Here is a 12,500-nt window from a genome sequence, read left to right as displayed (position 1 = left end):
GAAGTCTTCTGGTAGCTGTGCCAAGAGAAATCTCAATCATTCCCAATCTAGCAGAGACGGAGAGCGTAGGTATATGTAAGGAGATAACATAGACACAGGCTAATTATTGATCACTAAAATGATAGTTAACATTAGTAATTAAACTTAAACAGCTAATGGAAGTCCAAACTGCCTGAGAGCTTCTCCTGTACTATACGGTAATTCCTCTACTATGAGACAGTAAGTCTCGTGGTTATGACCCAATCGTTAGCCTATTTTTATAAAAACGTCTGCTACGGAGCCATAACGTGAGCTACAAGGTAATGGAGCCTTTTATACATTGTCGTGTTTCTTTAGAAATAAACAATGGACAAATAGAGTCTTTAAACTCTTCAGATGTAAAGTTATTCTCTGTCAAAGTGACGTCAAGATGAATGGCAGTCAATGGGATGCTAACGGGAGGTGATGGCTTGGTAGCATCTAAATGGCGCCATAGGAGCTACGTGTTGTGGAGGCTGGCTGACCCCCTTGGTTAAAACACTCCGAGGAACGAACATGAATTTCCTGAGTGAAAATATTAAAATTATATTACAGTTTTTCTTGATTGCTTTGACCTGCTTAAAGAAACTGGGATCCACTGGGTTTTCATCATCACTGTCTCAGCAGAGCAGAAGACACCTCTTACTAATGTGTTAACCCTTTCTCATTGGATTGACACATCCCCCCCCCACACCCTTTAGCAGAACAGTTAACAAGGATGTCATTCCAGCAGTCCAGACTCCATTGTTTTAGCTTTGGTAACCAAACAGAAACCATCTGTTCCTAACTATTAGAAACTACCTCCATCAGTATGACATCACTGAAGCACCTGTTGGACACTCCTTCACACAAATCTTCAACTAGCAGTCAGTCTGTAGAGTTAGACCATGTGGTCCTATAGATCAGTCTGTAGAGTTAGACCATGTGGTCCTATAGATCAGTCTGCAGGGTTAGACCATGTGGCCCTATAGATCAGTCTGTAGGGTTAGACCATGTGGCCCTATAGATCAGTCTGCAGGGTTAGACCATGTGGTCCTATAGATCAGTCTGCAGGGTTAGACCATGTGGCCCCATAGATCAGTCTGCAGGGTTAGACCATGTGGCCCTATAGATCAGTCTGCAGGGTTAGACCATGTGGCCCTATAGATCAGTCTGCAGGGTTAGACCATGTGGCCCCATAGATCAGTCTGCAGGGTTAGACCATGTGGCCCCATAGATCAGTCTGCGGGGTTAGACCATGTGGCCCCATAGATCAGTCTGCAGGGTTAGACCATGTGGTCCCATAGATCAGTCTGCAGGGTTAGACCATGTGGCCCTATAGATCAGTCTGCAGGGTTAGACCATGTGGTCCTATAGATCAGTCTGCAGGGTTAGACCATGTGGCCCCATAGATCAGTCTGCAGGGTTAGACCATGTGGCCCCATAGATCAGTCTGCGGGGTTAGACCATGTGGCCCCATAGATCAGTCTGCAGGGTTAGACCATGTGGCCCTATAGATCAGTCTGCAGGGTTAGACCATGTGACCCCATCATCAAGACAGAAGAGACTGAGACTGAGTATCAATAGTGGCTATTTCTTATACTCTACAGTAATAGATGTTTATTCTTTACTGTAATAGATTCTATTTTTATGTTCTTAATGTATTATACTCTAATAGATTTTATTTTGGTTTACATGTATTTTGTGTAATATTTACAGTATTTCAGTTTTCAGCCACAGTTTCAAAATAAGAATCAATGGATTCAATACAATGTGCATCAAAGCATTTCTGATTCTGGATCCAAATCTTTGCAAAAATGATCAAATGTCTCTGGCATGAAAGCTACATACAGTAGCAGGCTACAATGACAAGCTATGGTGCACTGATTCCCACTGAGTGCTGTATTTATTATGTTGGTGTCCACTGTGTAATGGTTGATTGGAAGAGCTCATACACTTGTTTGTAAGTCGTGTCGTTTGAAGGCAACATTTTCTTTTGTTGCATATTTTAAATGTTTTGGCACAGTTAGAGCCTTTTACAAACAGAATGTGTCATTTTGACCATGAGTGCCACTGTTTGGGTCTGTGTGTTAACTGGTTTGAAATATGTGGTTTGAGTTGACTGCTGCATCAAAGCAATCAAGAAAAACTGTAATATATTAGCCAAGATTTTTGCGAGATTTAGCGTTATTTTGCATAACGTCTGGCCGTAGCTGTATCCCTTCTAGCCACAACCCCGTCTCTGTGTAACGCTAGACAGCCAATCACAGACATTATTACATCTTGGTAGAAGCATGCTGCGTGCTGATTGGCTCACTGACACTGAGGGATAGAACTTTGGTATTAAATGACGAGGCATTTTTACATACTCTATACTATATACATACCTTATACTCTATACTATATACATACCTTATACAATATACTATATACATACCTTATACTCTATACTATATACATACCTTACACTCTATACTATATACATACCTTACACTCTATACTATATATACCTATACATATACTATACATACCTTATACTCTATACTATATACATACCTTACACTCTATACTATATACATACCTTATACTCTATACTATATACATACCTTACACTCTATACTATATACATACCTTATACTCTATACTATATACATACCTCATACTCTATACTATATACTACCTACACTCTATACTATACATACTTATACTCTATACTATATACATACCTTACATCTATACTATACATACCTTACACTCTATACTATATACATACCTTACACTCTATACTATATACATACCTTACACTCTATACTATATACATACCTTATACTCTATACTATATACATACCTTATACTCTATACTATATACATACCTTACACTCTATACTATATACATACCTTATACTCTATACTATATACATACCTTACATCCTATACTATATACATACCTTACACTCTATACTATATACATACCTTACACTCTATACTATATACATACCTTATACTCTATACTATATACATACCTTACATCCTATACTATATACATACCTTACACTCTATACTATATACATACCTTACACTCTATACTATATACATACCTTACACTCTATACTATATACATACCTTACATCCTATACTATATACATACCTTACACTCTATACTATATACATACCTTATACTCTATACTATATACATACCTTATACTCTATACCAGGGGTGGCCAACCAGTTCAGCATAAAGAGCCACAAAAAAACCCGCACCATAGCAAAAAGCCACACAACACATGCACGTCCACACTACAACAGCAACAGTGACTTCCAGATCTGATGACAGTCATAATACATAGCAGTTTTCATAGTTTTTTTTCTTACTTAGACTGACTCAGTGGGAAATCTGACAGTCTTTGTTATCCACAATCCTTTTCAGGTCTTGCTAGAACTCGGTTGTGCCACCCGAAGCGACTCTTTCACTTGTTTGTCACTAGAGGGGCTTTCAAACAATCTGATTCAGCAGTGAAAGGGTTAATGAGGAAGGTGATCTGTGGCAGCTTTTTTTTCCTCGGGTTGCAGAATTTGTCCTCAAAACTCTGCTGCATTATTTTTTATTTTAAAATAATTGGCAAATGTATTGGCAAGTGCATTCCATTTTTTTTTGTACTTATCTGAAATGTTTCAAAAAGTAAAAAAAAATAAAAATAAATAAATCCACCAATAACACAGCCCCCAGCCACACAGTAAGAGCCTCAAAGGAGCAGGCAAAGAGCCGCATACGGGTCAAGAGCCACAGGTTCGCCACCCCTGCTCTATACTATATACATACCTTACACTCTATACTATATACATACCTTATACTCTATACTATATACATACCTTATACTCTATACTATATACATACCTTACACTCTATACTATATACATACCTTATACTCTATACTATATACATACCTTATACTCTATACTATATACATACCTTATACTCTATACTATATACATACCTTACACTCTATACTATATACATACCTTACACTCTATACTATATACATACCTTACACTCTATACTATACATACCTTATACTCTATACTATATACATACCTTATACTCTATACTATATACATACCTTATACTCTATACTATATACATACCTTATACTCTATACTATATACATACCTTACACTCTATACTATATACATACCTTATACTCTATACTATATACATACCTTACACTCTATACTATATACATACCTTATACTCTATACTATATACATACCTTACACTCTATACTATATACATACCTTACACTCTATACTATATACATACCTTACACTCTATACTATATACATACCTTACACTCTATACTATATACATACCTTATACTCTATACTATATACATACCTTATACTCTATACTATATACATACCTTATACTCTATACTATATACATACCTTATACTCTATACTATATACATACCTTACACTCTATACTATATACATACCTTATACTCTATACTATATACATACCTTACACTCTATACTATATACATACCTTATACTCTATACTATATACATACCTTACACTCTATACTATATACATACCTTACACTCTATACTATATACATACCTTACACTCTATACTATATACATACCTTACACTCTATACTATATACATACCTTATACTCTATACTATATACATACCTTATACTCTATACTATATACATACCTTACATCCTATACTATATACATACCTTATACTCTATACTATATACATACCTTACACTCTATACTATATACATACCTTACACTCTATACTATATACATACCTTACACTCTATACTATATACATACCTTATACTCTATACTATATACATACCTTACACTCTATACTATATACATACCTTATACTCTATACTATATACATACCTTACACTCTATACTATATACATACCTTACACTCTATACTATATACATACCTTACACTCTATACTATATACATACCTTACACTCTATACTATATACATACCTTATACTCTATACTATATACATACCTTATACTCTATACTATATACATACCTTACATCCTATGCTATATACATACCTTACACTCTATACTATATACATACCTTACACTCTATACTATATACATACCTTATACTCTATACTATATACATACCTTATACTCTATACTATATACATACCTTACACTCTATACTATATACATACCTTACACTCTATACTATATACATACCTTATACTCTATACTATATACATACCTTACACTCTATACTATATACATACCTTACACTCTATACTATATACATACCTTATACTCTATACTATATACATACCTTACACTCTATACTATATACATACCTTACACTCTATACTATATACATACCTTATACTCTATACTATATACATACCTTACACTCTATACTATATACATACCTTATACTCTATACTATATACATACCTTACACTCTATACTATATACATACCTTATACTCTATACTATATACATACCTTACACTCTATACTATATACATACCTTATACTCTATAAGGAGGCAGCTCAGTCCGTGACTGAAAATAAGTCACTGTGTAGTGTGTGTGTGTGTGTGTAGATCAGTGTGTTGTGTGTGTAGATTAGTGTGTTGTGTGTATTGTGTGTGTAGATCAGTATGTTGTGTGTTTTGTGTGTGTAGATGACTGTGTTGTGTGTATTGTGTGTATATCACAGTGCTGTGTGTGTTATGTGTATAGGTAACAGTGCTGTGTGTGTTGTGTGTGTAGATCACAGTGCTGTGTGTGTTGTGTGTATTGTGTGTGTAGATGACAGTGCTGTGTGTGTTGTGTGTGTAGATCACAGTGCTGTGTGTGTTGTGTGTGTAGATCACAGTGCTGTGTGTGTGTTGTGTGTGTAGATCACAGTGCTGTGTGTGTGTTGTGTGTAGATCACAGTGCTGTGTGTGTAGATCACAGTGTTGTGTGTGTTGTGTGTGTAGATCACAGTGCTGTGTGTGTTGTGTGTGTAGATCACAGTGTTGTGTGTGTAGATCACAGTGCTGTGTGTGTTGTGTGTGTTGTGTGTGTAGATCACAGTGCTGTGTGTGTTGTGTGTGTAGATCACGGTGTTGTGTGTGTAGATCACAGTGCTGTGTGTGTTGTGTGTGTAGATCACAGTGCTGTGTGTGTTGTGTGTGTAGATCACAGTGCTGTGTGTGTTGTGTGTGTGTGTAGATCACAGTGCTGTGTGTGTTGTGTGTGTAGATCACAGTGCTGTGTGTGTTGTGTGTGTAGATCACAGTGCTGTGTGTGTGTGTGTGTGTGTAGATCACAGTGCTGTGTGTGTGTGTGTAGATCACAGTGCTGTGTGTGTTGTGTGTGTAGATCACAGTGCTGTGTGTGTTGTGTGTGTAGATCACAGTGCTGTGTGTGTTGTGTGTGTAGATCACAGTGCTGTGTGTGTTGTGTGTGTAGATCACAGTGCTGTGTGTGTTGTGTGTGTAGATCACAGTGTTGTGTGTGTTGTGTGTGTAGATCACAGTGCTGTGTGTGTTGTGTGTGTAGATAACAGTGCTGTGTGTGTTGTGTGTGTAGATCACAGTGCTGTGTGTGTTGTGTGTGTAGATCACAGTGCTGTGTGTGTGTTGTGTGTGTAGATCACAGTGCTGTGTGTGTTGTGTGTGTAGATCACAGTGCTGTGTGTGTGTGTGTGTGTGTAGATCACAGTGCTGTGTGTGTGTTGTGTGTGTAGATCACAGTGCTGTGTGTGTGTTGTGTGTGTAGATCACAGTGCTGTGTGTGTTGTGTGTAGATCACAGTGCCGTGTGTGTAGATCACAGTGCTGTGTGTGTGTGTGTGTGTGTAGATCACGGTGCTGTGTGTGTTGTGTGTGTAGATCACAGTGCTGTGTGTGTTGTGTGTGTAGATCACAGTGCTGTGTGTGTGTTGTGTGTGTAGATGACAGTGCTGTGTGTGTTGTGTGTGTGTGTAGATCACAGTGCTGTGTGTGTGTTGTGTGTGTAGATCACGGTGCTGTGTGTGTTGTGTGTGTAGAACACAGTGCTGTGTGTGTTGTGTGTGTAGATCACAGTGCTGTGTGTGTGTTGTGTGTGTAGATGACAGTGCTGTGTGTGTGTTGTGTGTGTAGATGACAGTGCTGTGTGTGTGTTGTGTGTGTAGATCACAGTGCTGTGTGTGTGTTGTGTGTAGATCACAGTGCTGTGTGTGTAGATCACAGTGCTGTGTGTGTTGTGTGTGTAGATCACAGTGCTGTGTGTGTGTTGTGTGTAGATCACGGTGCTGTGTGTGTAGATCACAGTGCTGTGTGTGTTGTGTGTGTAGATGACAGTGCTGTGTGTGTGTTGTGTGTGTAGATCACAGTGCTGTGTGTGTTGTGTGTGTAGATCACAGTGCTGTGTGTGTTGTGTGTGTAGATCACAGTGCTGTGTGTGTTGTGTGTGTAGATGACAGTGCTGTGTGTGTGTTGTGTGTGTAGATCACAGTGTTGTGTGTTGTGTGTAGATCACAGTGTTGTGTGTGTTGTGTGTAGATCACGGTGCTGTGTGTGTTGTGTGTGTAGATCACGGTGCTGTGTGTGTTGTGTGTGTAGATCACAGTGCTGTGTGTGTTGTGTGTATTGTGTGTGTAGATAACAGTGTTGTGTGTGTAGATCACAGTGCTGTGTGTGTTGTGTGTGTAGATCACAGTGTTGTGTGTGTAGATCACAGTGCTGTGTGTGTTGTGTGTGTGTGTAGATCACAGTGCTGTGTGTGTGTTGTGTGTGTAGATCACGGTGCTGTGTGTGTTGTGTGTGTGTGTAGATCACAGTGCTGTGTGTGTTGTGTGTGTAGATCACAGTGCTGTGTGTGTTGTGTGTGTAGATCACAGTGCTGTGTGTTGTGTGTGTGTGTAGATCACAGTGCTGTGTGTGTTGTGTGTGTAGATCACAGTGCTGTGTGTGTTGTGTGTGTAGATCACAGTGCTGTGTGTGTTGTGTGTGTAGATCACAGTGCTGTGTGTGTTGTGTGTGTAGATCACAGTGCTGTGTGTTGTGTGTGTGTGTAGATCACAGTGCTGTGTGTGTGTTGTGTGTGTAGATCACGGTGCTGTGTGTGTTGTGTGTGTGTGTAGATCACAGTGCTGTGTGTGTTGTGTGTGTAGATCACAGTGCTGTGTGTGTTGTGTGTGTAGATCACAGTGTTGTGTGTGTAGATCACAGTGCTGTGTGTGTTGTGTGTGTGTGTAGATCACAGTGCTGTGTGTGTGTTGTGTGTGTAGATCACGGTGCTGTGTGTGTGTTGTGTGTGTAGATCACAGTGCTGTGTGTGTGTTGTGTGTGTAGATCACAGTGCTGTGTGTGTGTTGTGTGTGTAGATCACGGTGTTGTGTGTGTAGATCACAGTGTTGTGTGTGTAGATCACGGTGCTGTGTGTGTTGTGTGTGTAGATCACAGTGCTGTGTGTGTTGTGTGTGTAGATCACAGTGCTGTGTGTGTTGTGTGTGTGTGTAGATCACAGTGCTGTGTGTGTTGTGTGTGTATATCACAGTGCTGTGTGTGTTGTGTGTGTGTGTAGATCACAGTGCTGTGTGTGTTGTGTGTGTGTGTAGATCACAGTGCTGTGTGTGTTGTGTGTGTGTGTGTGTAGATCACAGTGCTGTGTGTGTTGTGTGTGTGTGTAGATCACGGTGCTGTGTCTGTTGTGTGTGTAGATCACAGTGCTGTGTGTGTTGTGTGTGTAGATCACAGTGCTGTGTGTGTGTTGTGTGTGTAGATGACAGTGCTGTGTGTGTTGTGTGTGTGTGTAGATCACAGTGCTGTGTGTGTGTTGTGTGTGTAGATCACGGTGCTGTGTGTGTTGTGTGTGTAGATCACAGTGCTGTGTGTGTTGTGTGTGTAGATCACAGTGCTGTGTGTGTGTTGTGTGTGTAGATGACAGTGCTGTGTGTGTGTTGTGTGTGTAGATGACAGTGCTGTGTGTGTGTTGTGTGTGTAGATCACAGTGCTGTGTGTGTTGTGTGTGTGTGTAGATCACAGTGCTGTGTGTGTTGTGTGTGTGTGTGTGTAGATCACAGTGCTGTGTGTGTTGTGTGTGTGTGTAGATCACGGTGCTGTGTCTGTTGTGTGTGTAGATCACAGTGCTGTGTGTGTTGTGTGTGTAGATCACAGTGCTGTGTGTGTTGTGTGTGTGTGTAGATCACAGTGCTGTGTGTGTTGTGTGTGTATATCACAGTGCTGTGTGTGTTGTGTGTGTGTGTAGATCACAGTGCTGTGTGTGTTGTGTGTGTGTGTAGATCACAGTGCTGTGTGTGTTGTGTGTGTGTGTGTGTAGATCACAGTGCTGTGTGTGTTGTGTGTGTGTGTAGATCACGGTGCTGTGTCTGTTGTGTGTGTAGATCACAGTGCTGTGTGTGTTGTGTGTGTAGATCACAGTGCTGTGTGTGTGTTGTGTGTGTAGATGACAGTGCTGTGTGTGTTGTGTGTGTGTGTAGATCACAGTGCTGTGTGTGTGTTGTGTGTGTAGATCACGGTGCTGTGTGTGTTGTGTGTGTAGATCACAGTGCTGTGTGTGTTGTGTGTGTAGATCACAGTGCTGTGTGTGTGTTGTGTGTGTAGATGACAGTGCTGTGTGTGTGTTGTGTGTGTAGATGACAGTGCTGTGTGTGTGTTGTGTGTGTAGATCACAGTGCTGTGTGTGTGTTGTGTGTAGATCACAGTGCTGTGTGTGTTGTGTGTGTAGATCACAGTGCTGTGTGTGTGTTGTGTGTAGATCACAGTGCTGTGTGTGTTGTGTGTAGATCACAGTGTTGTGTGTGTTGTGTGTAGATCACAGTGCTGTGTGTGTTGTGTGTGTAGATCACAGTGTTGTGTGTGTTGTGTGTATTGTGTGTGTAGATAACAGTGCTGTGTGTGTTGTGTGTGTAGATCACAGTGTTGTGTGTGTTGTGTGTGTAGATCACAGTGTTGTGTGTGTTGTGTGTATTGTGTGTGTAGATCACGGTGTTGTGTGTGTAGATCACAGTGCTGTGTGTGTTGTGTGTGTAGATCACAGTGCTGTGTGTGTTGTGTGTGTAGATAACAGTGCTGTGTGTGTTGTGTGTGTGTAGATCACAGTGCTGTGTGTGTTGTGTGTGTAGATAACAGTGCTGTGTGTATTGTGTGTGTATATCACAGTGCTGTGTGTGTTGTGTGTGTGTAGATCACAGTGCTGTGTGTGTGTGTTGTGTGTGTAGATCACAGTGCTGTGTGTGTGTTGTGTGTGTAGATCACGGTGCTGTGTGTGTGTTGTGTGTGTAGATCACAGTGCTGTGTGTTGTGTGTGTGTGTAGATCACAGTGCTGTGTGTGTGTTGTGTGTGTAGATCACGGTGCTGTGTGTGTTGTGTGTGTGTGTAGATCACAGTGCTGTGTGTGTTGTGTGTGTGTAGATCACAGTGTTGTGTGTGTTGTGTGTGTAGATCACGGTGTTGTGTGTGTAGATCACAGTGCTGTGTGTGTTGTGTGTGTAGATCACAGTGCTGTGTGTGTGTTGTGTGTGTAGATCACAGTGCTGTGTGTGTTGTGTGTTGTGTGTGTAGATCACAGTGCTGTGTGTGTTGTGTGTGTAGATCACAGTGCTGTGTGTGTGTTGTGTGTGTAGATGACAGTGTTGTGTGTGTGTTGTGTGTGTGTAGATGACAGTGCTGTGTGTGTGTTGTGTGTGTAGATCACAGTGCTGTGTGTGTTGTGTGTGTAGATCACAGTGCTGTGTGTGTGTTGTGTGTGTAGATCACAGTGCTGTGTGTGTGTTGTGTGTAGATCACAGTGCTGTGTGTGTGTGTTGTGTGTGTAGATCACAGTGCTGTGTGTGTTGTGTGTGTAGATGACAGTGCTGTGTGTGTGTGTTGTGTGTGTAGATCACAGTGCTGTGTGTGTTGTGTGTGTAGATGACAGTGCTGTGTGTGTGTTGTGTGTGTAGATCACAGTGCTGTGTGTGTTGTGTGTGTGTGTAGATCACAGTGCTGTGTGTGTTGTGTGTGTAGATCACAGTGTTGTGTGTGTTGTGTGTATTGTGTGTGTAGATAACAGTGCTGTGTGTGTTGTGTGTGTGTAGATCACAGTGTTGTGTGTGTTGTGTGTGTAGATCACGGTGTTGTGTGTGTAGATCACAGTGCTGTGTGTGTTGTGTGTGTAGATAACAGTGCTGTGTGTGTTGTGTGTGTGTGTAGATCACAGTGATGTGTGTGTTGTGTGTGTAGATCACAGTGCTGTGTGTGTTGTGTGTTGTGTGTGTAGATCACAGTGCTGTGTGTGTTGTGTGTGTAGATCACAGTGCTGTGTGTGTGTTGTGTGTGTAGATGACAGTGCTGTGTGTGTTGTGTGTGTAGATCACAGTGTTGTGTGTGTGTTGTGTGTAGATCACAGTGCTGTGTGTGTAGATCACAGTGCTGTGTGTGTGTGTTGTGTGTGTAGATCACAGTGCTGTGTGTGTAGATCACAGTGCTGTGTGTGTTGTGTGTGTAGATCACAGTGCTGTGTGTGTAGATCACAGTGCTGTGTGTGTTGTGTGTGTAGATGACAGTGCTGTGTGTGTGTTGTGTGTGTAGATCACAGTGCTGTGTGTGTAGATCACAGTGTTGTGTGTGTTGTGTGTGTAGATCACAGTGCTGTGTGTGTGTTGTGTGTGTAGATCACAGTGTTGTGTGTGTTGTGTGTATTGTGTGTGTAGATAACAGTGCTGTGTGTGTAGATCACAGTGCTGTGTGTGTTGTGTGTGTAGATCACAGTGCTGTGTGTGTGTGTTGTGTGTGTAGATCACAGTGTTGTGTGTGTTGTGTGTGTAGATCACAGTGCTGTGTGTGTGTTGTGTGTGTAGATGACAGTGCTGTGTGTGTTGTGTGTGTAGATCACAGTGTTGTGTGTGTTGTGTGTATTGTGTGTGTAGATAACAGTGCTGTGTGTGTTGTGTGTGTAGATCACAGTGTTGTGTGTGTTGTGTGTGTAGATCACAGTGTTGTGTGTGTTGTGTGTATTGTGTGTGTAGATAACAGTGCTGTGTGTGTAGATCACAGTGCTGTGTGTGTTGTGTGTGTAGATCACAGTGCTGTGTGTGTTGTGTGTGTGTGTAGATCACAGTGCTGTGTGTGTTGTGTGTGTAGATCACAGTGCTGTGTGTGTTGTGTGTGTAGATAACAGTGCTGTGTGTATTGTGTGTGTATATCACAGTGCTGTGTGTGTTGTGTGTGTAGATCACAGTGCTGTGTGTATTGTGTGTGTATATCACAGTGCTGTGTGTGTTGTGTGTGTGTAGATCACAGTGCTGTGTGTGTTGTGTGTGTAGATCACAGTGTTGTGTGTGTTGTGTGTGTAGATCACAGTGTTGTGTGTGTAGATCACGGTGTTGTGTGTGTAGATCACAGTGCTGTGTGTGTTGTGTGTGTGTGTAGATCACAGTGCTGTGTGTGTTGTGTGTGTGTGTAGATCACAGTGCTGTGTGTGTTGTGTGTGTGTGTAGATCACAGTGCTGT

This window comes from Sander lucioperca, chromosome 3 (genome assembly GCF_008315115.2).
Source record: "Sander lucioperca isolate FBNREF2018 chromosome 3, SLUC_FBN_1.2, whole genome shotgun sequence".
NCBI classification, from domain to species: Eukaryota; Metazoa; Chordata; class Actinopteri; order Perciformes; family Percidae; genus Sander; species Sander lucioperca.
The sequence above is the reverse complement of the archived record's forward strand: the minus strand, read 5'-3'. Positions refer to the sequence as shown.